Source organism: Amia ocellicauda, chromosome 8, assembly GCF_036373705.1.
Source record: "Amia ocellicauda isolate fAmiCal2 chromosome 8, fAmiCal2.hap1, whole genome shotgun sequence".
NCBI lineage: Eukaryota > Metazoa > Chordata > Actinopteri > Amiiformes > Amiidae > Amia > Amia ocellicauda.
In genome coordinates, this window is record NC_089857.1 from 7,815,001 (window position 1) to 7,835,646 (window position 20,646).

General features: G+C 43.6%; 17 non-coding genes and 1 pseudogene across 17 annotated transcripts; all 18 read right to left on the bottom strand.

The window, feature by feature from the left end:
- Nucleotides 1–488: 488 nt before the first annotated feature.
- On the bottom strand, nt 489–607 carry LOC136757077 (5S ribosomal RNA). The gene has a single exon (XR_010819123.1). It is a non-coding gene; the product is annotated as a 5S ribosomal RNA (ribosomal RNA).
- A 1,066-nt stretch (nt 608–1,673) lies between these two features.
- Nucleotides 1,674–1,792, bottom strand: LOC136757425 (5S ribosomal RNA). The gene has a single exon (XR_010819452.1). It is a non-coding gene; the product is annotated as a 5S ribosomal RNA (ribosomal RNA).
- A 1,056-nt stretch (nt 1,793–2,848) lies between these two features.
- Nucleotides 2,849–2,977, bottom strand: LOC136757347 (uncharacterized; annotated as a pseudogene).
- A 1,056-nt stretch (nt 2,978–4,033) lies between these two features.
- Nucleotides 4,034–4,152, bottom strand: LOC136756241 (5S ribosomal RNA). The gene has a single exon (XR_010818338.1). It is a non-coding gene; the product is annotated as a 5S ribosomal RNA (ribosomal RNA).
- Nucleotides 4,153–5,208: 1,056 nt separating this feature from the next.
- LOC136756538 (5S ribosomal RNA) lies at nt 5,209–5,327 on the bottom strand. The gene has a single exon (XR_010818615.1). It is a non-coding gene; the product is annotated as a 5S ribosomal RNA (ribosomal RNA).
- Nucleotides 5,328–6,383: 1,056 nt separating this feature from the next.
- Nucleotides 6,384–6,502, bottom strand: LOC136757437 (5S ribosomal RNA). The gene has a single exon (XR_010819463.1). It is a non-coding gene; the product is annotated as a 5S ribosomal RNA (ribosomal RNA).
- Nucleotides 6,503–7,558: 1,056 nt separating this feature from the next.
- LOC136757349 (5S ribosomal RNA) lies at nt 7,559–7,677 on the bottom strand. The gene has a single exon (XR_010819381.1). It is a non-coding gene; the product is annotated as a 5S ribosomal RNA (ribosomal RNA).
- A 1,066-nt stretch (nt 7,678–8,743) lies between these two features.
- On the bottom strand, nt 8,744–8,862 carry LOC136755860 (5S ribosomal RNA). The gene has a single exon (XR_010817970.1). It is a non-coding gene; the product is annotated as a 5S ribosomal RNA (ribosomal RNA).
- A 1,055-nt stretch (nt 8,863–9,917) lies between these two features.
- Nucleotides 9,918–10,036, bottom strand: LOC136757449 (5S ribosomal RNA). The gene has a single exon (XR_010819469.1). It is a non-coding gene; the product is annotated as a 5S ribosomal RNA (ribosomal RNA).
- Nucleotides 10,037–11,091: 1,055 nt separating this feature from the next.
- On the bottom strand, nt 11,092–11,210 carry LOC136757460 (5S ribosomal RNA). The gene has a single exon (XR_010819480.1). It is a non-coding gene; the product is annotated as a 5S ribosomal RNA (ribosomal RNA).
- Nucleotides 11,211–12,266: 1,056 nt separating this feature from the next.
- On the bottom strand, nt 12,267–12,385 carry LOC136757471 (5S ribosomal RNA). The gene has a single exon (XR_010819491.1). It is a non-coding gene; the product is annotated as a 5S ribosomal RNA (ribosomal RNA).
- Nucleotides 12,386–13,441: 1,056 nt separating this feature from the next.
- Nucleotides 13,442–13,560, bottom strand: LOC136756476 (5S ribosomal RNA). The gene has a single exon (XR_010818558.1). It is a non-coding gene; the product is annotated as a 5S ribosomal RNA (ribosomal RNA).
- A 1,056-nt stretch (nt 13,561–14,616) lies between these two features.
- Nucleotides 14,617–14,735, bottom strand: LOC136757483 (5S ribosomal RNA). The gene has a single exon (XR_010819502.1). It is a non-coding gene; the product is annotated as a 5S ribosomal RNA (ribosomal RNA).
- Nucleotides 14,736–15,801: 1,066 nt separating this feature from the next.
- Nucleotides 15,802–15,920, bottom strand: LOC136756053 (5S ribosomal RNA). The gene has a single exon (XR_010818157.1). It is a non-coding gene; the product is annotated as a 5S ribosomal RNA (ribosomal RNA).
- A 1,066-nt stretch (nt 15,921–16,986) lies between these two features.
- LOC136756498 (5S ribosomal RNA) lies at nt 16,987–17,105 on the bottom strand. Its single transcript, XR_010818578.1, has one exon. It is a non-coding gene; the product is annotated as a 5S ribosomal RNA (ribosomal RNA).
- Nucleotides 17,106–18,171: 1,066 nt separating this feature from the next.
- On the bottom strand, nt 18,172–18,290 carry LOC136757454 (5S ribosomal RNA). Its single transcript, XR_010819474.1, has one exon. It is a non-coding gene; the product is annotated as a 5S ribosomal RNA (ribosomal RNA).
- A 1,055-nt stretch (nt 18,291–19,345) lies between these two features.
- LOC136756914 (5S ribosomal RNA) lies at nt 19,346–19,464 on the bottom strand. The gene has a single exon (XR_010818966.1). It is a non-coding gene; the product is annotated as a 5S ribosomal RNA (ribosomal RNA).
- A 1,054-nt stretch (nt 19,465–20,518) lies between these two features.
- Nucleotides 20,519–20,637, bottom strand: LOC136756034 (5S ribosomal RNA). The gene has a single exon (XR_010818139.1). It is a non-coding gene; the product is annotated as a 5S ribosomal RNA (ribosomal RNA).
- Nucleotides 20,638–20,646: the final 9 nt, after the last annotated feature.

Consider the following 20,646-nt stretch of genomic DNA (forward strand, 5'->3'; position numbering starts at 1 on the left):
CACCAGAACCCAACATTATTGGCGAGTCGGGTAGTCCATCATCACAGTTCGAGGGCAGGCATCATTTCAGTAATTTCATCCCGTTGCATTCACATCCGTGCCTTGAATGAGATTCAATGTGATCTTTGCTCTCAAGTATGTTCCCAAGTTTTACACTTTCGTGCTTTGCATGAATGGGAATGGAACCGTGTGTGTTGAATGAGGCTCCTTGTGAGCACTGAACTTTGTCCGGTGGAGTTCCTTTTTGTGTTGCTGTAATTGTGTCATTTCTCGATGAGAAAGATTAGGCAACATTTAGTCACTTCTAGCCATGATGCTCAATTTATTTACGAATGTACCCTAGTTACTAGGGACCGTTTACGTTGGAGAACAAGATCTATTGTATGCCTGTGTATTTGGGGAAGTCAAATCTGAAATAATGATGAAATTGCGTGTATCCAAAGTTAAAACTCGTGATTTGTCGCCCTCTGGTGTGTAAAAGATGCAAAAGCTTACAGCACCTGGTATTCCCAGGTGGTCTCCCATACAAGTACTGACCAGGCCCAAGCCTCCTTAGCTTCCGAGATCGGACGAGATCGGGCGTATTCAGGCTAGTATGGCCGTAAGCCAGGGAGGCTGTCCCTGACGCTCTACTTAAAGGGAAGGCAATATCCGTTTCTGCCGTTCATACTTACAGTTGAACTGTCTCTCTACTCTAAAGCCCGGGACACACCAGCGCGCCGCAGACAGTCCCTGCTAACACGCCACGTTGTGGCAACATTGTGGCAACGTTGTGCGTTAGCTGGGGTGCCACACCAGACCGGAACTATATATTACAAAACGAACACATTGTCTTGATAAAACAGCTGTAATTGAGTGCCTGACACGCCAGTCAAGCGCAATCTTGAGAAGGTGTGCATTTCAGTAAGGATTTCAATTGACATGCAGTATGAAACTGAAAGGAGGTTGCATCACTATGATGCATAACATTGCATGTATTGTATTTTCAAGTGTGTGCATTCATCCTTTTGTCATTTTGTTTTGAAAGCAGAAGAATCATTCAACAGGTTGCTGAGACAAATGTAAACCAGTAAAACATATGAAGAGAAACAAACCTTGAATATAAGTTCAGTTGTTTAAACATTTGACAAACTATGGTGAGGGGGTAAGAAAACACACAAATCCAGCAGCTCCTGTATTTCAATACACCAGAACCCAATATTATTGGCGAGTCGGGTAGTCCATCATCACAGTTCGAGGGCAGGCATCATTTCAGTAATTTCATCCCGTTGCATTCACATCCGTGCCTTGAATGAGATTGAATGTGATCTTTGCTCTCAAGTATGTTCCCAAGTTTTACACTTTCGTGCTTTGCATGAATGGGAATGGAACCGTGTGTGTTGAATGAGGCTCCTTGTGAGCACTGATCTTTGTCCGGTGGAGTTCCTTTTTGTGTTGCTGTAATTGTGTCATTTCTCGATGAGAAAGATTAGGCAACATTTAGTCACTTCTAGCCATGATGCTCAATTTATTTACGAATGTACCCTAGTTACTAGGGACCGTTTACGTTGGAGAACAAGATCTATTGTATGCCTGTGTATTTGGGGAAGTCAAATCTGAAATAATGATGAAATTGCGTGTATCCAAAGTTAAAACTCGTGATTTGTCGCGCTCTGGTGTGTAAAAGATGCAAAAGCTTACAGCACCTGGTATTCCCAGGCGGTCTCCCATCCAAGTACTGACCAGGCCCGAGCCTGCTTAGCTTCCGAGATCGGACGAGATCGGGCGTATTCAGGCTAGTATGGCCGTAAGCCAGGGAGGCTGTCCCTGACGCTCTACTTAAAGGGATGGCAATATCCGTTTCTGCCGTTCATACTTACAGTTGAACTGTCTCTCTACTCTAAAGCCCGGGACACACCAGCGCGCCGCAGACAGTCCCTGCTAATATGCCACGTTGTGGCAACGTTGTGCGTTAGCTGGGGTGCCACACCAGACCGGAACTATATTTTACAAAACGAACACATTTGTCTTGATAAAACAGCTGTAATTGAGTGCCTGACACGCCAGTCAAGCGCAATCTTGAGAAGGTGTGCATTTCAGTAAGGATTTCAATTGACATGCAGTATGAAACTGAAAGGAGGTTGCATCACTATGATGCATAACATTGCATGTATTGTATTTTCAAGTGTGTGCATTCATCCTGTTGTCATTTTGTTTTGAAAGCAGAAGAATCATTCAACAGGTTGCTGAGACAAATGTAAACCAGTAAAACATATGAAGAGAAACAAACCTTGAATATAAGTTCAGTTGTTTAAACATTTGACAAACTATGGTGAGGGGGTAAGAAAACACACAAATCCAGCAGCTCCTGTATTTCAATACACCAGAACCCAATATTATTGGCGAGTCGGGTAGTCCATCATCACAGTTCGAGGGCAGGCATCATTTCAGTAATTTCATCCCGTTGCATTCACATCCGTGCCTTGAATGAGATTGAATGTGATCTTTGCTCTCAAGTATGTTCCCAAGTTTTACACTTTCGTGCTTTGCATGAATGGGAATGGAACCGTGTGTGTTGAATGAGGCTCCTTGTGAGCACTGATCTTTGTCCGGTGGAGTTCCTTTTTGTGTTGCTGTAATTGTGTCATTTCTCGATGAGAAAGATTAGGCAACATTTAGTCACTTCTAGCCATGATGCTCAATTTATTTACGAATGTACCCTAGTTACTAGGGACCGTTTACGTTGGAGAACAAGATCTATTGTATGCCTGTGTATTTGGGGAAGTCAAATCTGAAATAATGATGAAATTGCGTGTATCCAAAGTTAAAACTCGTGATTTGTCGCCCTTTGGTGTGTAAAAGATGCAAAAGCTTACAGCACCTGGTATTCCCAGGCGGTCTCCCATCCAAGTACTGACCAGGCCCGAGCCTGCTTAGCTTCCGAGATCGGACGAGATCGGACGAGATCGGGCGTATTCAGGCTAGTATGGCCGTAAGCCAGGGAGGCTGTCCCTGACGCTCTACTTAAAGGGATGGCAATATCCGTTTCTGCCGTTCATACTTACAGTTGAACTGTCTCTCTACTCTAAAGCCCGGGACACACCAGCGCGCCGCAGACAGTCCCTGCTAATATGCCACGTTGTGGCAACGTTGTGCGTTAGCTGGGGTGCCACACCAGACCGGAACTATATTTTACAAAACGAACACATTTGTCTTGATAAAACAGCTGTAATTGAGTGCCTGACACGCCAGTCAAGCGCAATCTTGAGAAGGTGTGCATTTCAGTAAGGATTTCAATTGACATGCAGTATGAAACTGAAAGGAGGTTGCATCACTATGATGCATAACATTGCATGTATTGTATTTTCAAGTGTGTGCATTCATCCTGTTGTCATTTTGTTTTGAAAGCAGAAGAATCATTCAACAGGTTGCTGAGACAAATGTAAACCAGTAAAACATATGAAGAGAAACAAACCTTGAATATAAGTTCAGTTGTTTAAACATTTGACAAACTATGGTGAGGGGGTAAGAAAACACACAAATCCAGCAGCTCCTGTATTTCAATACACCAGAACCCAATATTATTGGCGAGTCGGGTAGTCCATCATCACAGTTCGAGGGCAGGCATCATTTCAGTAATTTCATCCCGTTGCATTCACATCCGTGCCTTGAATGAGATTGAATGTGATCTTTGCTCTCAAGTATGTTCCCAAGTTTTACACTTTCGTGCTTTGCATGAATGGCAATGGAACCGTGTGTGTTGAATGAGGCTCCTTGTGAGCACTGATCTTTGTCCGGTGGAGTTCCTTTTTGTGTTGCTGTAATTGTGTCATTTCTCGATGAGAAAGATTAGGCAACATTTAGTCACTTCTAGCCATGATGCTCAATTTATTTACGAATGTACCCTAGTTACTAGGGACCGTTTACGTTGGAGAACAAGATCTATTGTATGCCTGTGTATTTGGGGAAGTCAAATCTGAAATAATGATGAAATTGCGTGTATCCAAAGTTAAAACTCGTGATTTGTCGCGCTCTGGTGTGTAAAAGATGCAAAAGCTTACAGCACCTGGTATTCCCAGGCGGTCTCCCATCCAAGTACTGACCAGGCCCGAGCCTGCTTAGCTTCCGAGATCGGACGAGATCAGGCGTATTCAGGCTAGTATGGCCGTAAGCCAGGGAGGCTGTCCCTGACGCTCTACTTAAAGGGATGGCAATATCCGTTTCTGCCGTTCATACTTACAGTTGAACTGTCTCTCTACTCTAAAGCCCGGGACACACCAGCGCGCCGCAGACAGTCCCTGCTAATATGCCACGTTGTGGCAACGTTGTGCGTTAGCTGGGGTGCCACACCAGACCGGAACTATATTTTACAAAACGAACACATTTGTCTTGATAAAACAGCTGTAATTGAGTGCCTGACACGCCAGTCAAGCGCAATCTTGAGAAGGTGTGCATTTCAGTAAGGATTTCAATTGACATGCAGTATGAAACTGAAAGGAGGTTGCATCACTATGATGCATAACATTGCATGTATTGTATTTTCAAGTGTGTGCATTCATCCTGTTGTCATTTTGTTTTGAAAGCAGAAGAATCATTCAACAGGTTGCTGAGACAAATGTAAACCAGTAAAACATATGAAGAGAAACAAACCTTGAATATAAGTTCAGTTGTTTAAACATTTGACAAACTATGGTGAGGGGGTAAGAAAACACACAAATCCAGCAGCTCCTGTATTTCAATACACCAGAACCCAATATTATTGGCGAGTCGGGTAGTCCATCATCACAGTTCGAGGGCAGGCATCATTTCAGTAATTTCACCCCGTTGCATTCACATCCGTGCCTTGAATGAGATTGAATGTGATCTTTGCTCTCAAGTATGTTCCCAAGTTTTACACTTTCGTGCTTTGCATGAATGGGAATGGAACCGTGTGTGTTGAATGAGGCTCCTTGTGAGCACTGATCTTTGTCCGGTGGAGTTCCTTTTTGTGTTGCTGTAATTGTGTCATTTCTCGATGAGAAAGATTAGGCAACATTTAGTCACTTCTAGCCATGATGCTCAATTTATTTACGAATGTACCCTAGTTACTAGGGACCGTTTACGTTGGAGAACAAGATCTATTGTATGCCTGTGTATTTGGGGAAGTCAAATCTGAAATAATGATGAAATTGCGTGTATCCAAAGTTAAAACTCGTGATTTGTCGCGCTCTGGTGTGTAAAAGATGCAAAAGCTTACAGCACCTGGTATTCCCAGGCGGTCTCCCATTCAAGTACTGACCAGGCCCGAGCCTGCTTAGCTTCCGAGATCGGACGAGATCGGGCGTATTCAGACTAGTATGGCCGTAAGCCAGGGAGGCTGTCCCTGACGCTCTACTTAAAGGGATGGCAATATCCGTTTCTGCCGTTCATACTTACAGTTGAACTGTCTCTCTACTCTAAAGCCCGGGACACACCAGCGCGCCGCAGACAGTCCCTGCTAATATGCCACGTTGTGGCAACGTTGTGCGTTAGCTGGGGTGCCACACCAGACCGGAACTATATTTTACAAAACGAACACATTTGTCTTGATAAAACAGCTGTAATTGAGTGCCTGACACGCCAGTCAAGCGCAATCTTGAGAAGGTGTGCATTTCAGTAAGGATTTCAATTGACATGCAGTATGAAACTGAAAGGAGGTTGCATCACTATGATGCATAACATTGCATGTATTGTATTTTCAAGTGTGTGCATTCATCCTGTTGTCATTTTGTTTTGAAAGCAGAAGAATCATTCAACAGGTTGCTGAGACAAATGTAAACCAGTAAAACATATGAAGAGAAACAAACCTTGAATATAAGTTCAGTTGTTTAAACATTTGACAAACTATGGTGAGGGGGTAAGAAAACACACAAATCCAGCAGCTCCTGTATTTCAATACACCAGAACCCAATATTATTGGCGAGTCGGGTAGTCCATCATCACAGTTCGAGGGCAGGCATCATTTCAGTAATTTCATCCCGTTGCATTCACATCCGTGCCTTGAATGAGATTCAATGTGATCTTTGCTCTCAAGTATGTTCCCAAGTTTTACACTTTCGTGCTTTGCATGAATGGGAATGGAACCGTGTGTGTTGAATGAGGCTCCTTGTGAGCACTGATCTTTGTCCGGTGGAGTTCCTTTTTGTGTTGCTGTAATTGTGTCATTTCTCGATGAGAAAGATTAGGCAACATTTAGTCACTTCTAGCCATGATGCTCAATTTATTTACGAATGTACCCTAGTTACTAGGGACCGTTTACGTTGGAGAACAAGATCTATTGTATGCCTGTGTATTTGGGGAAGTCAAATCTGAAATAATGATGAAATTGCGTGTATCCAAAGTTAAAACTCGTGATTTGTCGCGCTCTGGTGTGTAAAAGATGCAAAAGCTTACAGCACCTGGTATTCCCAGGCGGTCTCCCATCCAAGTACTGACCAGGCCCGAGCCTGCTTAGCTTCCGAGATCGGACGAGATCGGGCGTATTCAGGCTAGTATGGCCGTAAGCCAGGGAGGGTGTCCCTGACGCTCTACTTAAAGGGATGGCAATATCCGTTTCTGCCGTTCATACTTACAGTTGAACTGTCTCTCTACTCTAAAGCCCGGGACACACCAGCGCGCCGCAGACAGTCCCTGCTAATATGCCACGTTGTGGCAACGTTGTGCGTTAGCTGGGGTGCCACACCAGACCGGAACTATATTTTACAAAACGAACACATTTGTCTTGATAAAACAGCTGTAATTGAGTGCCTGACACGCCAGTCAAGCGCAATCTTGAGAAGGTGTGCATTTCAGTAAGGATTTCAATTGACATGCAGTATGAAACTGAAAGGAGGTTGCATCACTATGATGCATAACATTGCATGTATTGTATTTTCAAGTGTGTGCATTCATCCTGTTGTCATTTTGTTTTGAAAGCAGAAGAATCATTCAACAGGTTGCTGAGACAAATGTAAACCAGTAAAACATATGAAGAGAAACAAACCTTGAATATAAGTTCAGTTGTTTAAACATTTGACAAACTATGGTGAGGGGGTAAGAAAACACACAAATCCAGCAGCTCCTGTATTTCAATACACCAGAACCCAATATTATTGGCGAGTCGGGTAGTCCATCATCACAGTTCGAGGGCAGGCATCATTTCAGTAATTTCACCCCGTTGCATTCACATCCGTGCCTTGAATGAGATTGAATGTGATCTTTGCTCTCAAGTATGTTCCCAAGTTTTACACTTTCGTGCTTTGCATGAATGGGAATGGAACCGTGTGTGTTGAATGAGGCTCCTTGTGAGCACTGATCTTTGTCCGGTGGAGTTCCTTTTTGTGTTGCTGTAATTGTGTCATTTCTCGATGAGAAAGATTAGGCAACATTTAGTCACTTCTAGCCATGATGCTCAATTTATTTACGAATGTACCCTAGTTACTAGGGACCGTTTACGTTGGAGAACAAGATCTATTGTATGCCTGTGTATTTGGGGAAGTCAAATCTGAAATAATGATGAAATTGCGTGTATCCAAAGTTAAAACTCGTGATTTGTCGCGCTCTGGTGTGTAAAAGATGCAAAAGCTTACAGCACCTGGTATTCCCAGGCGGTCTTCCATCCAAGTTCTGACCAGGCCCGAGCCTGCTTAGCTTCCGAGATCGGACGAGATCGGGCGTATTCAGGCTAGTATGGCCGTAAGCCAGGGAGGCTGTCCCTGACGCTCTACTTAAAGGGATGGCAATATCCGTTTCTGCCGTTCATACTTACAGTTGAACTGTCTCTCTACTCTAAAGCCCGGGACACACCAGCGCGCCGCAGACAGTCCCTGCTAACACGCCACGTTGTGGCAACATTGTGGCAACGTTGTGCGTTAGCTGGGGTGCCACACCAGACCGGAACTATATATTACAAAACGAACACATTGTCTTGATAAAACAGCTGTAATTGAGTGCCTGACACGCCAGTCAAGCGCAATCTTGAGAAGGTGTGCATTTCAGTAAGGATTTCAATTGACATGCAGTATGAAACTGAAAGGAGGTTGCATCACTATGATGCATAACATTGCATGTATTGTATTTTCAAGTGTGTGCATTCATCCTTTTGTCATTTTGTTTTGAAAGCAGAAGAATCATTCAACAGGTTGCTGAGACAAATGTAAACCAGTAAAACATATGAAGAGAAACAAACCTTGAATATAAGTTCAGTTGTTTAAACATTTGACAAACTATGGTGAGGGGGTAAGAAAACACACAAATCCAGCAGCTCCTGTATTTCAATACACCAGAACCCAATATTATTGGCGAGTCGGGTAGTCCATCATCACAGTTCGAGGGCAGGCATCATTTCAGTAATTTCATCCCGTTGCATTCACATCCGTGCCTTGAATGAGATTGAATATGATCTTTGCTCTCAAGTATGTTCCCAAGTTTTACACTTTCGTGCTTTGCATGAATGGGAATGGAACCGTGTGTGTTGAATGAGGCTCCTTGTGAGCACTGAACTTTGTCCGGTGGAGTTCCTTTTTGTGTTGCTATAATTGTGTCATTTCTCGATGTGAAAGATTAGGCAACATTTAGTCACTTCTAGCCATGATGCTCAATTTATTTACAAATGTACACTAGTTACTAGGGACCGTTTACGTTGGAGAACAAGATCTATTGTATGCCTGTGTATTTGGGGAAGTCAAATCTGAAATAATGATGAAATTGCGTGTATCCAAAGTTAAAACTTGTGATTTGTCGCCCTTTGGTGTGTAAAAGATGCAAAGGCTTACAGCACCTGGTATTCCCAGGCGGTCTCCCATCCAAGTACTGACCAGGCCCGAGCCTGCTTAGCTTCCGAGATCGGACGAGATCGGGCGTATTCAGGCTAGTATGGCCGTAAGCCAGGGAGGCTGTCCCTGACGCTCTACTTAAAGGGAAGGCAATATCCGTTTCTGCCGCTCATACTTGCAGTTGAACTGTCTCTCTACTCTAAAGCCCGGGACACACCAGCGCGCCGCAGCCAGTCCCTGCTAACACGAAACGTTGTGGCAACGTTGTGCGTTAGCTGGGGTGCCACACCAGACCGGAACTATATTTTACAAAACGAACACATTGTCTTGATAATACAGCTGTAATTGAGTGCCTGACACGCCAGTCAAGCGCAATCTTGAGAAGGTGTGCATTTCAGTAAGGATTTCAATTGACATGCAGTATGAAACTGAAAGGAGGTTGCATCACTATGATGCATAACATTGCATGTATTGTATTTTCAAGTGTGTGCATTCATCCTGTTGTCATTTTGTTTTGAAAGCAGAAGAATCATTCAACAGGTTGCTGAGACAAATGTAAACCAGTAAAACATATGAAGAGAAACAAACCTTGAATATAAGTTCAGTTGTTTAAACATTTGACAAACTATGGTGAGGGGGTAAGAAAACACACAAATCCAGCAGCTCCTGTATTTCAATACACCAGAACCCAATATTATTGGCGAGTCGGGTAGTCCATCATCACAGTTCGAGGGCAGGCATCATTTCAGTAATTTCATCCCGTTGCATTCACATCCGTGCCTTGAATGAGATTGAATGTGATCTTTGCTCTCAAGTATGTTCCCAAGTTTTACACTTTCGTGCTTTGCATGAATGGGAATGGAACCGTGTGTGTTGAATGAGGCTCCTTGTGAGCACTGATCTTTGTCCGGTGGAGTTCCTTTTTGTGTTGCTGTAATTGTGTCATTTCTCGATGAGAAAGATTAGGCAACATTTAGTCACTTCTAGCCATGATGCTCAATTTATTTACGAATGTACCCTAGTTACTAGGGACCGTTTACGTTGGAGAACAAGATCTATTGTATGCCTGTGTATTTGGGGAAGTCAAATCTGAAATAATGATGAAATTGCGTGTATCCAAAGTTAAAACTCGTGATTTGTCGCGCTCTGGTGTGTAAAAGATGCAAAAGCTTACAGCACCTGGTATTCCCAGGCGGTCTCCCATCCAAGTACTGACCAGGCCCGAGCCTGCTTAGCTTCCGAGATCGGACGAGATCGGGCGTATTCAGGCTAGTATGGCCGTAAGCCAGGGAGGCTGTCCCTGACGCTCTACTTAAAGGGATGGCAATATCCGTTTCTGCCGTTCATACTTACAGTTGAACTGTCTCTCTACTCTAAAGCCCGGGACACACCAGCGCGCCGCAGACAGTCCCTGCTAATATGCCACGTTGTGGCAACGTTGTGCGTTAGCTGGGGTGCCACACCAGACCGGAACTATATTTTACAAAACGAACACATTTGTCTTGATAAAACAGCTGTAATTGAGTGCCTGACACGCCAGTCAAGCGCAATCTTGAGAAGGTGTGCATTTCAGTAAGGATTTCAATTGACATGCAGTATGAAACTGAAAGGAGGTTGCATCACTATGATGCATAACATTGCATGTATTGTATTTTCAAGTGTGTGCATTCATCCTGTTGTCATTTTGTTTTGAAAGCAGAAGAATTATTCAACAGGTTGCTGAGACAAATGTAAACCAGTAAAACATATGAAGAGAAACAAACCTTGAATATAAGTTCAGTTGTTTAAACATTTGACAAACTATGGTGAGGGGGTAAGAAAACACACAAATCCAGCAGCTCCTGTATTTCAATACACCAGAACCCAATATATTGGCGAGTCGGGTAGTCCATCATCACAGTTCGAGGGCAGGCATCATTTCAGTAATTTCATCCCGTTGCATTCACATCCGTGCCTTGAATGAGATTGAATGTGATCTTTGCTCTCAAGTATGTTCCCAAGTTTTACACTTTCGTGCTTTGCATGAATGGGAATGGAACCGTGTGTGTTGAATGAGGCTCCTTGTGAGCACTGATCTTTGTCCGGTGGAGTTCCTTTTTGTGTTGCTGTAATTGTGTCATTTCTCGATGAGAAAGATTAGGCAACATTTAGTCACTTCTAGCCATGATGCTCAATTTATTTACGAATGTACCCTAGTTACTAGGGACCGTTTACGTTGGAGAACAAGATCTATTGTATGCCTGTGTATTTGGGGAAGTCAAATCTGAAATAATGATGAAATTGCGTGTATCCAAAGTTAAAACTCGTGATTTGTCGCCCTTTGGTGTGTAAAAGATGCAAAAGCTTACAGCACCTGGTATTCCCAGGCGGTCTCCCATCCAAGTACTGACCAGGCCCGAGCCTGCTTAGCTTCCGAGATCGGACGAGATCGGGCGTATTCAGGCTAGTATGGCCGTAAGCCAGGGAGGCTGTCCCTGACGCTCTACTTAAAGGGATGGCAATATCCGTTTCTGCCGTTCATACTTACAGTTGAACTGTCTCTCTACTCTAAAGCCCGGGACACACCAGCGCGCCGCAGACAGTCCCTGCTAATATGCCACGTTGTGGCAACGTTGTGCGTTAGCTGGGGTGCCACACCAGACCGGAACTATATTTTACAAAACGAACACATTTGTCTTGATAAAACAGCTGTAATTGAGTGCCTGACACGCCAGTCAAGCGCAATTTTGAGAAGGTGTGCATTTCAGTAAGGATTTCAATTGACATGCAGTATGAAACTGAAAGGAGGTTGCATCACTATGATGCATAACATTGCATGTATTGTATTTTCAAGTGTGTGCATTCATCCTGTTGTCATTTTGTTTTGAAAGCAGAAGAATCATTCAACAGGTTGCTGAGACAAATGTAAACCAGTAAAACATATGAAGAGAAACAAACCTTGAATATAAGTTCAGTTGTTTAAACATTTGACAAACTATGGTGAGGGGGTAAGAAAACACACAAATCCAGCAGCTCCTGTATTTCAATACACCAGAACCCAATATTATTGGCGAGTCGGGTAGTCCATCATCACAGTTCGAGGGCAGGCATCATTTCAGTAATTTCATCCCGTTGCATTCACATCCGTGCCTTGAATGAGATTGAATGTGATCTTTGCTCTCAAGTATGTTCCCAAGTTTTACACTTTCGTGCTTTGCATGAATGGGAATGGAACTGTGTGTGTTGAATGAGGCTCCTTGTGAGCACTGATCTTTGTCCGGTGGAGTTCCTTTTTGTGTTGCTGTAATTGTGTCATTTCTCGATGAGAAAGATTAGGCAACATTTAGTCACTTCTAGCCATGATGCTCAATTTATTTACGAATGTACCCTAGTTACTAGGGACCGTTTACGTTGGAGAACAAGATCTATTGTATGCCTGTGTATTTGGGGAAGTCAAATCTGAAATAATGATGAAATTGCGTGTATCCAAAGTTAAAACTCGTGATTTGTCGCGCTCTGGTGTGTAAAAGATGCAAAAGCTTACAGCACCTGGTATTCCCAGGCGGTCTCCCATCCAAGTACTGACCAGGCCCGAGCCTGCTTAGCTTCCGAGATCGGACGAGATCGGGCGTATTCAGGCTAGTATGGCCGTAAGCCAGGGAGGCTGTCCCTGACGCTCTACTTAAAGGGATGGCAATATCCGTTTCTGCCGTTCATACTTACAGTTGAACTGTCTCTCTACTCTAAAGCCCGGGACACACCAGCGCGCCGCAGACAGTCCCTGCTAATATGCCACGTTGTGGCAACGTTGTGCGTTAGCTGGGGTGCCACACCAGACCGGAACTATATTTTACAAAACGAACACATTTGTCTTGATAAAACAGCTGTAATTGAGTGCCTGACACGCCAGTCAAGCGCAATCTTGAGAAGGTGTGCATTTCAGTAAGGATTTCAATTGACATGCAGTATGAAACTGAAAGGAGGTTGCATCACTATGATGCATAACATTGCATGTATTGTATTTTCAAGTGTGTGCATTCATCCTGTTGTCATTTTGTTTTGAAAGCAGAAGAATCATTCAACAGGTTGCTGAGACAAATGTAAACCAGTAAAACATATGAAGAGAAACAAACCTTGAATATAAGTTCAGTTGTTTAAACATTTGACAAACTATGGTGAGGGGGTAAGAAAACACACAAATCCAGCAGCTCCTGTATTTCAATACACCAGAACCCAATATTATTGGCGAGTCGGGTAGTCCATCATCACAGTTCGAGGGCAGGCATCATTTCAGTAATTTCATCCCGTTGCATTCACATCCGTGCCTTGAATGAGATTCAATGTGATCTTTGCTCTCAAGTATGTTCCCAAGTTTTACACTTTCGTGCTTTGCATGAATGGGAATGGAACCGTGTGTGTTGAATGAGGCTCCTTGTGAGCACTGATCTTTGTCCGGTGGAGTTCCTTTTTGTGTTGCTGTAATTGTGTCATTTCTCGATGAGAAAGATTAGGCAACATTTAGTCACTTCTAGCCATGATGCTCAATTTATTTACGAATGTACCCTAGTTACTAGGGACCGTTTACGTTGGAGAACAAGATCTATTGTATGCCTGTGTATTTGGGGAAGTCAAATCTGAAATAATGATGAAATTGCGTGTATCCAAAGTTAAAACTCGTGATTTGTCGCGCTCTGGTGTGTAAAAGATGCAAAAGCTTACAGCACCTGGTATTCCCAGGCGGTCTCCCATCCAAGTACTGACCAGGCCCGAGCCTGCTTAGCTTCCGAGATCGGACGAGATCGGGCGTATTCAGGCTTGTATGGCCGTAAGCCAGGGAGGGTGTCCCTGACGCTCTACTTAAAGGGATGGCAATATCCGTTTCTGCCGTTCATACTTACAGTTGAACTGTCTCTCTACTCTAAAGCCCGGGACACACCAGCGCGCCGCAGACAGTCCCTGCTAATATGCCACGTTGTGGCAACGTTGTGCGTTAGCTGGGGTGCCACACCAGACCGGAACTATATTTTACAAAACGAACACATTTGTCTTGATAAAACAGCTGTAATTGAGTGCCTGACACGCCAGTCAAGCGCAATCTTGAGAAGGTGTGCATTTCAGTAAGGATTTCAATTGACATGCAGTATGAAACTGAAAGGAGGTTGCATCACTATGATGCATAACATTGCATGTATTGTATTTTCAAGTGTGTGCATTCATCCTGTTGTCATTTTGTTTTGAAAGCAGAAGAATCATTCAACAGGTTGCTGAGACAAATGTAAACCAGTAAAACATATGAAGAGAAAAAAACCTTGAATATAAGTTCAGTTGTTTAAACATTTGACAAACTATGGTGAGGGGGTAAGAAAACACACAAATCCAGCAGCTCCTGTATTTCAATACACCAGAAGCCAATATTATTGGCGAGTCGGGTAGTCCATCATCACAGTTCGAGGGCAGGCATCATTTCAGTAATTTCACCCCGTTGCATTCACATCCGTGCCTTGAATGAGATTGAATGTGATCTTTGCTCTCAAGTATGTTCCCAAGTTTTACACTTTCGTGCTTTGCATGAATGGGAATGGAACCGTGTGTGTTGAATGAGGCTCCTTGTGAGCACTGATCTTTGTCCGGTGGAGTTCCTTTTTGTGTTGCTGTAATTGTGTCATTTCTCGATGAGAAAGATTAGGCAACATTTAGTCACTTCTAGCCATGATGCTCAATTTATTTACGAATGTACCCTAGTTACTAGGGACCGTTTACGTTGGAGAACAAGATCTATTGTATGCCTGTGTATTTGGGGAAGTCAAATCTGAAATAATGATGAAATTGCGTGTATCCAAAGTTAAAACTCGTGATTTGTCGCGCTCTGGTGTGTAAAAGATGCAAAAGCTTACAGCACCTGGTATTCCCAGGCGGTCTCCCATCCAAGTACTGACCAGGCCCGAGCCTGCTTAGCTTCCGAGATCGGACGAGATCGGGCGTATTCAGGCTAGTATGGCCGTAAGCCAGGGAGGCTGTCCCTGACGCTCTACTTAAAGGGATGGCAATATCCATTTCTGCCGTTCATACTTACAGTTGAACTGTCTCTCTACTCTAAAGCCCGGGACACACCAGCGCGCCGCAGACAGTCCCTGCTAACACGAAACGTTGTGGCAACATTGTGGCAACGTTGTGCGTTAGCTGGGGTGCCACACCAGACCGGAACTATATATTACAAAACGAACACATTGTCTTGATAAAACAGCTGTAATTGAGTGCCTGACACGCCAGTCAAGCGCAATCTTGAGAAGGTGTGCATTTCAGTAAGGATTTCAATTGACATGCAGTATGAAACTGAAAGGAGGTTGCATCACTATGATGCATAACATTGCATGTATTGTATTTTCAAGTGTGTGCATTCATCCTGTTGTCATTTTGTTTTGAAAGCAGAAGAATCATTCAACAGGTTGCTGAGACAAATGTAAACCAGTAAAACATATGAAGAGAAACAAACCTTGAATATAAGTTCAGTTGTTTAAACATTTGACAAACTATGGTGAGGGGGTAAGAAAACACACAAATCCAGCAGCTCCTGTATTTCAATACACCAGAAGCCAATATTATTGGCGAGTCGGGTAGTCCATCATCACAGTTCGAGGGCAGGCATCATTTCAGTAATTTCATCCCGTTGCATTCACATCCGTGCCTTGAATGAGATTGAATGTGATCTTTGCTCTCAAGTATGTTCCCAAGTTTTACACTTTCGTGCTTTGCATGAATGGGAATGGAACCGTGTGTGTTGAATGAGGCTCCTTGTGAGCACTGAACTTTGTCCGGTGGAGTTCCTTTTTGTGTTGCTGTAATTGTGTCATTTCTCGATGAGAAAGATTAGGCAACATTTAGTCACTTCTAGCCATGATGCTCAATTTATTTACAAATGTACACTAGTTACTAGGGACCGTTTACGTTGGAGAACAAGATCTATTGTATGCCTGTGTATTTGGGGAAGTCAAATCTGAAATAATGATGAAATTGCGTGTATCCAAAGTTAAAACTTGTGATTTGTCGCCCTTTGGTGTGTAAAAGATGCAAAAGCTTACAGCACCTGGTATTCCCAGGTGGTCTCCCATCCAAGTACTGACCAGGCCCGAGCCTGCTTAGCTTCCAAGATCGGACGAGATTGGGCGTATTCAGGCTAGTATGGCCGTAAGCCAGGGAGGCTGTCCCTGACGCTCTACTTAAAGGGAAGGCAATATCCGTTTCTGCCGTTCATACTTACAGTTGAACTGTCTCTCTACTCTAAAGCCCGGGACACACCAGCGCGCCGCAGACAGTCCCTGCTAACACGCCACGTTGTGGCAACATTGTGGCAACGTTGTGCGTTAGCTGGGGTGCCACACCAGACCGGAACTATATATTACAAAACGAACACATTGTCTTGATAAAACAGCTGTAATTGAGTGCCTGACACGCCAGTCAAGCGCAATCTTGAGAAGGTGTGCATTTCAGTAAGGATTTCAATTGACATGCAGTATGAAACTGAAAGGAGGTTGCATCACTATGATGCATAACATTGCATGTATTGTATTTTCAAGTGTTTGCATTCATCCTGTTGTCATTTTGTTTTGAAAGCAGAAGAATCATTCAACAGGTTGCTGAGACAAATGTAAACCAGTAAAACATATGAAGAGAAACAAACCTTGAATATAAGTTCAGTTGTTTAAACATTTGACAAACTATGGTGAGGGGGTAAGAAAACACACAAATCCAGCAGCTCCTGTATTTCAATACACCAGAACCCAATATTATTGGCGAGTCGGGTAGTCCATCATCACAGTTCGAGGGCAGGCATCATTTCAGTAATTTCATCCCGTTGCATTCACATCCGTGCCTTGAATGAGATTGAATGTGATCTTTGCTCTCAAGTATGTTCCCAAGTTTTACACTTTCGTGCTTTGCATGAATGGGAATGGAACCGTGTGTGTTGAATGAGGCTCCTTGTGAGCACTGAACTTTGTCCGGTGGAGTTCCTTTTTGTGTTGCTGTAATTGTGTCATTTCTCGATGAGAAAGATTAGGCAACATTTAGTCACTTCTAGCCATGATGCTCAATTTATTTACGAATGTACCCTAGTTACTAGGGACCGTTTACGTTGGAGAACAAGATCTATTGTATGCCTGTGTATTTGGGGAAGTCAAATCTGAAATAATGATGAAATTGCGTGTATCCAAAGTTAAAACTCGTGATTTGTCGCCCTCTGGTGTGTAAAAGATGCAAAAGCTTACAGCACCTGGTATTCCCAGGCGGTCTCCCATCCAAGTACTGACCAGGCCCGAGCCTGCTTAGCTTCCAAGATCGGACGAGATCGGGCGTATTCAGGCTAGTATGGCCGTAAGCCAGGGAGGCTGTCCCTGACGCTCTACTTAAAGGGAAGGCAATATCCGTTTCTGCCGTTCATACTTACAGTTGAACTGTCTCTCTACTCTAAAGCCCGGGACACACCAGCGCGCCGCAGACAGTCCCTGCTAACACGCCACGTTGTGGCAACATTGTGGCAACGTTGTGCGTTAGCTGGGGTGCCACACCAGACCGGAACTATATATTACAAAACGAACACATTGTCTTGATAAAACAGCTGTAATTGAGTGCCTGACACGCCAGTCAAGCGCAATCTTGACAAGGTGTGCATTTCAGTAAGGATTTCAATTGACATGCAGTATGAAACTGAAAGGAGGTTGCATCACTATGATGCATAACATTGCATGTATTGTATTTTCAAGTGTGTGCATTCATCCTGTTGTCATTTTGTTTTGAAAGCAGAAGAATCATTCAACAGGTTGCTGAGACAAATGTAAACCAGTAAAACATATGAAGAGAAACAAACCTTGAATATAAGTTCAGTTGTTTAAACATTTGACAAACTATGGTGAGGGGGTAAGAAAACATACAAATCCAGCAGCTCCTGTATTTCAATACACCAGAACCCAACATGATTGGCGAGTCGGGTAGTCCATCATCACAGTTCGAGGGCAGGCATCATTTCAGTAATTTCATCCCGTTGCATTAACATCCGTGCCTTGAATGAGATTGAATGTGATCTTTGCTCTCAAGTATGTTCCCAAGTTTTACACTTTCTTGCTTTGCATGAATGGGAATGGAACCGTGTGTGTTGAATGAGGCTCCTTGTGAGCACTGAACTTTGTCCGGTGGAGTTCCTTTTTGTGTTGCTGTAATTGTGTCATTTCTCGATGAGAAAGATTAGGCAACATTTAGTCACTTCTAGCCATGATGCTCAATTTAGTTACGAATGTACCCTAGTTACTAGGGACCGTTTACGTTGGAGAACAAGATCTATTGTATGCCTGTGTATTTGGGGAAGTAAAATCTGAAATAATGATGAAATTGTGTGTATCCAAAGTTAAAACTCGTGATTTGTCGCCCTCTGGTGTGTAAAAGGTGCAAAAGCTTACAGCACCTGGTATTCCCAGGCGGTCTCCCATCCAAGTGCTGACCAGGCCCGAGCCTGCTTGGCTTCCGAGATCGGACGAGATCGGGCGTATTCAGGCTAGAATGGCCATAAGCCAGGGAGGCTGTTCCTGACGCTCTACTTAAAGGGAAGGCAATATCCGTTTCTGCCGTTCATACTTACAGTTGAACTGTCTCTCTACTCTAAAGCCCGGGACACACCAGCGCGCCGCAGACTGTCCCTGCTAACACGCCACGTTGTGGCAACGTTGTGCGTTAGCTGGGGTGCCACACCAGACCGGAACTATATTTTACAAAACGAACACATTGTCTTGATAAAACAGCTGTAATTGAGTGCCTGACACGCCAGTCAAGCGCAATCTTGAGAAGGTGTGCATTTCAGTAAGGATTTCAATTGACATGCAGTATGAAACTGAAAGGAGGTTGCATCACTATGATGCATAACATTGCATGTAGTGTATTTTCAAGTGTGTGCATTCATCCTGTTGTCATTTTGTTTTGAAAGCAGATGAATCATTCAACAGGTTGCTGAGAGAAATGTAAACCAGTAAAACATATGAAGAGAAACAAACCTTGAATATAAGTTCAGTTGTTTAAACATTTGACAAACTATGGTGAGGCGGTAAGAAAACACACAAATCCAGCAGCTCCTGTATTTCAATACACCAGAACCCAATATTATTGGCGAGTCGGGTAGTCCATCATCACAGTTCGAGGGCAGGCATCATTTCAGTAATTTCATCCCGTTGCATTCACATCCGTGCCTTGAATGAGATTGAATGTGATCTTTGCTCTCAAGTACGTTCCCAAGTTTTACACTTTCGTGCTTTGCATGAATGGGAATGGAACCGTGTGTGTTGAATGAGGCTCCTTGTGAGCACTGAACTTTGTCCGGTGGAGTTCCTTTTTGTGTTGCTGTAATTGTGTCATTTCTTGATGAGAAAGATTAGGCAACATTTAGTCACTTCTAGCCATGATGCTCAATTTATTTACGAATGTACCCTAGTTACTAGGGACCGTTTACGTTGGAGAACAAGATCTATTGTATGCCTGTGTATTTGGGGAAGTAAAATCTGAAATAATGATGAAATTGTGTGTATCCAAAGTTAAAACTCGTGATTTGTCGCCCTCTGGTGTGTAAAAGGTGCAAAAGCTTACAGCACCTGGTATTCCCAGGCGGTCTCCCATCCAAGTACTAACCAGGCCCGAGCCTGCTTGGCTTCCGAGATCGGACGAGATCGGGCGTATTCAGGCTAGTATGGGCGTAAGCCAGGGAGGCTGTCCCTGACGCTATATTTAAAGGGAAGGCAATATCCGTTTCTGCCATTCATACTTACAGTTGAACTGTCTCTCTACTCTAAAGCCCGGGACACACCAGCGCGCCACAGACAGTCCCTGCTAACACGCCACGTTGTGGCAACGTTGTGCGTTAGCTGGGGTGCCACACCAGACCGGAACTATATTTTACAAAACGAACACATTGTCTTGATAAAACAGCTGTAATTGAGTGCCTGACACGCCAGTCAAGCGCAATCTTGAGAAGGTGTGCATTTCAGTAAGGATTTCAATTGACATGCAGTATGAAACTGAAAGGAGGTTGCATCACTATGATGCATAACATTGCATGTATTGTATTTTCAAGTGTGTGCATTCATCCTGTTGTCATTTTGTTTTGAAAGCAGAAGAATCATTCAACAGGTTGCTGAGACAAATGTAAACCAGTAAAACATATGAAGAGAAACAAACCTTCAATATAAGTTCAGTTGTTTAAACATTTGACAAACTATGGTGAGGGGGTAAGAAATGACACAAATCCAGCAGCTCCTGTATTTCAATACACCAGAAGCCAATATTATTGGCGAGTCGGGTAGTCCATCATCACAGTTCGAGGGCAGGCATCATTTCAGTAATTTCATCCCGTTGCATTCACATCCGTGCCTTGAATGAGATTGAATGTGATCTTTGCTCTCAAGTATGTTCCCAAGTTTTACACTTTCGTGCTTTGCATGAATGGGAATGGAACCGTGTGTGTTGAATGAGGCTCCTTGTGAGCACTGAACTTTGTCCGGTGGAGTTCTTTTTGTGTTGCTGTAATTGTGTCATTTCTCGATGAGAAAGATTAGGCAACATTTAGTCACTTCTAGCCATGATGCTCAATTTATTTACGAATGTACCCTAGTTACTAGGGACCGTTTACGTTGGAGAACAAGATCTATTGTATGCCTGTGTATTTGGGGAAGTCAAATCTGAAATAATGATGAAATTGCGTGTATCCAAAGTTAAAACTCGTGATTTGTCGCGCTCTGGTGTGTAAAAGATGCAAAAGCTTACAGCACCTGGTATTCCCAGGCGGTCTCCCATTCAAGTACTGACCAGGCCCGAGCCTGCTTAGCTTCCGAGATCGGACGAGATCGGGCGTATTCAGGCTAGTATGGCCGTAAGCCAGGGAGGC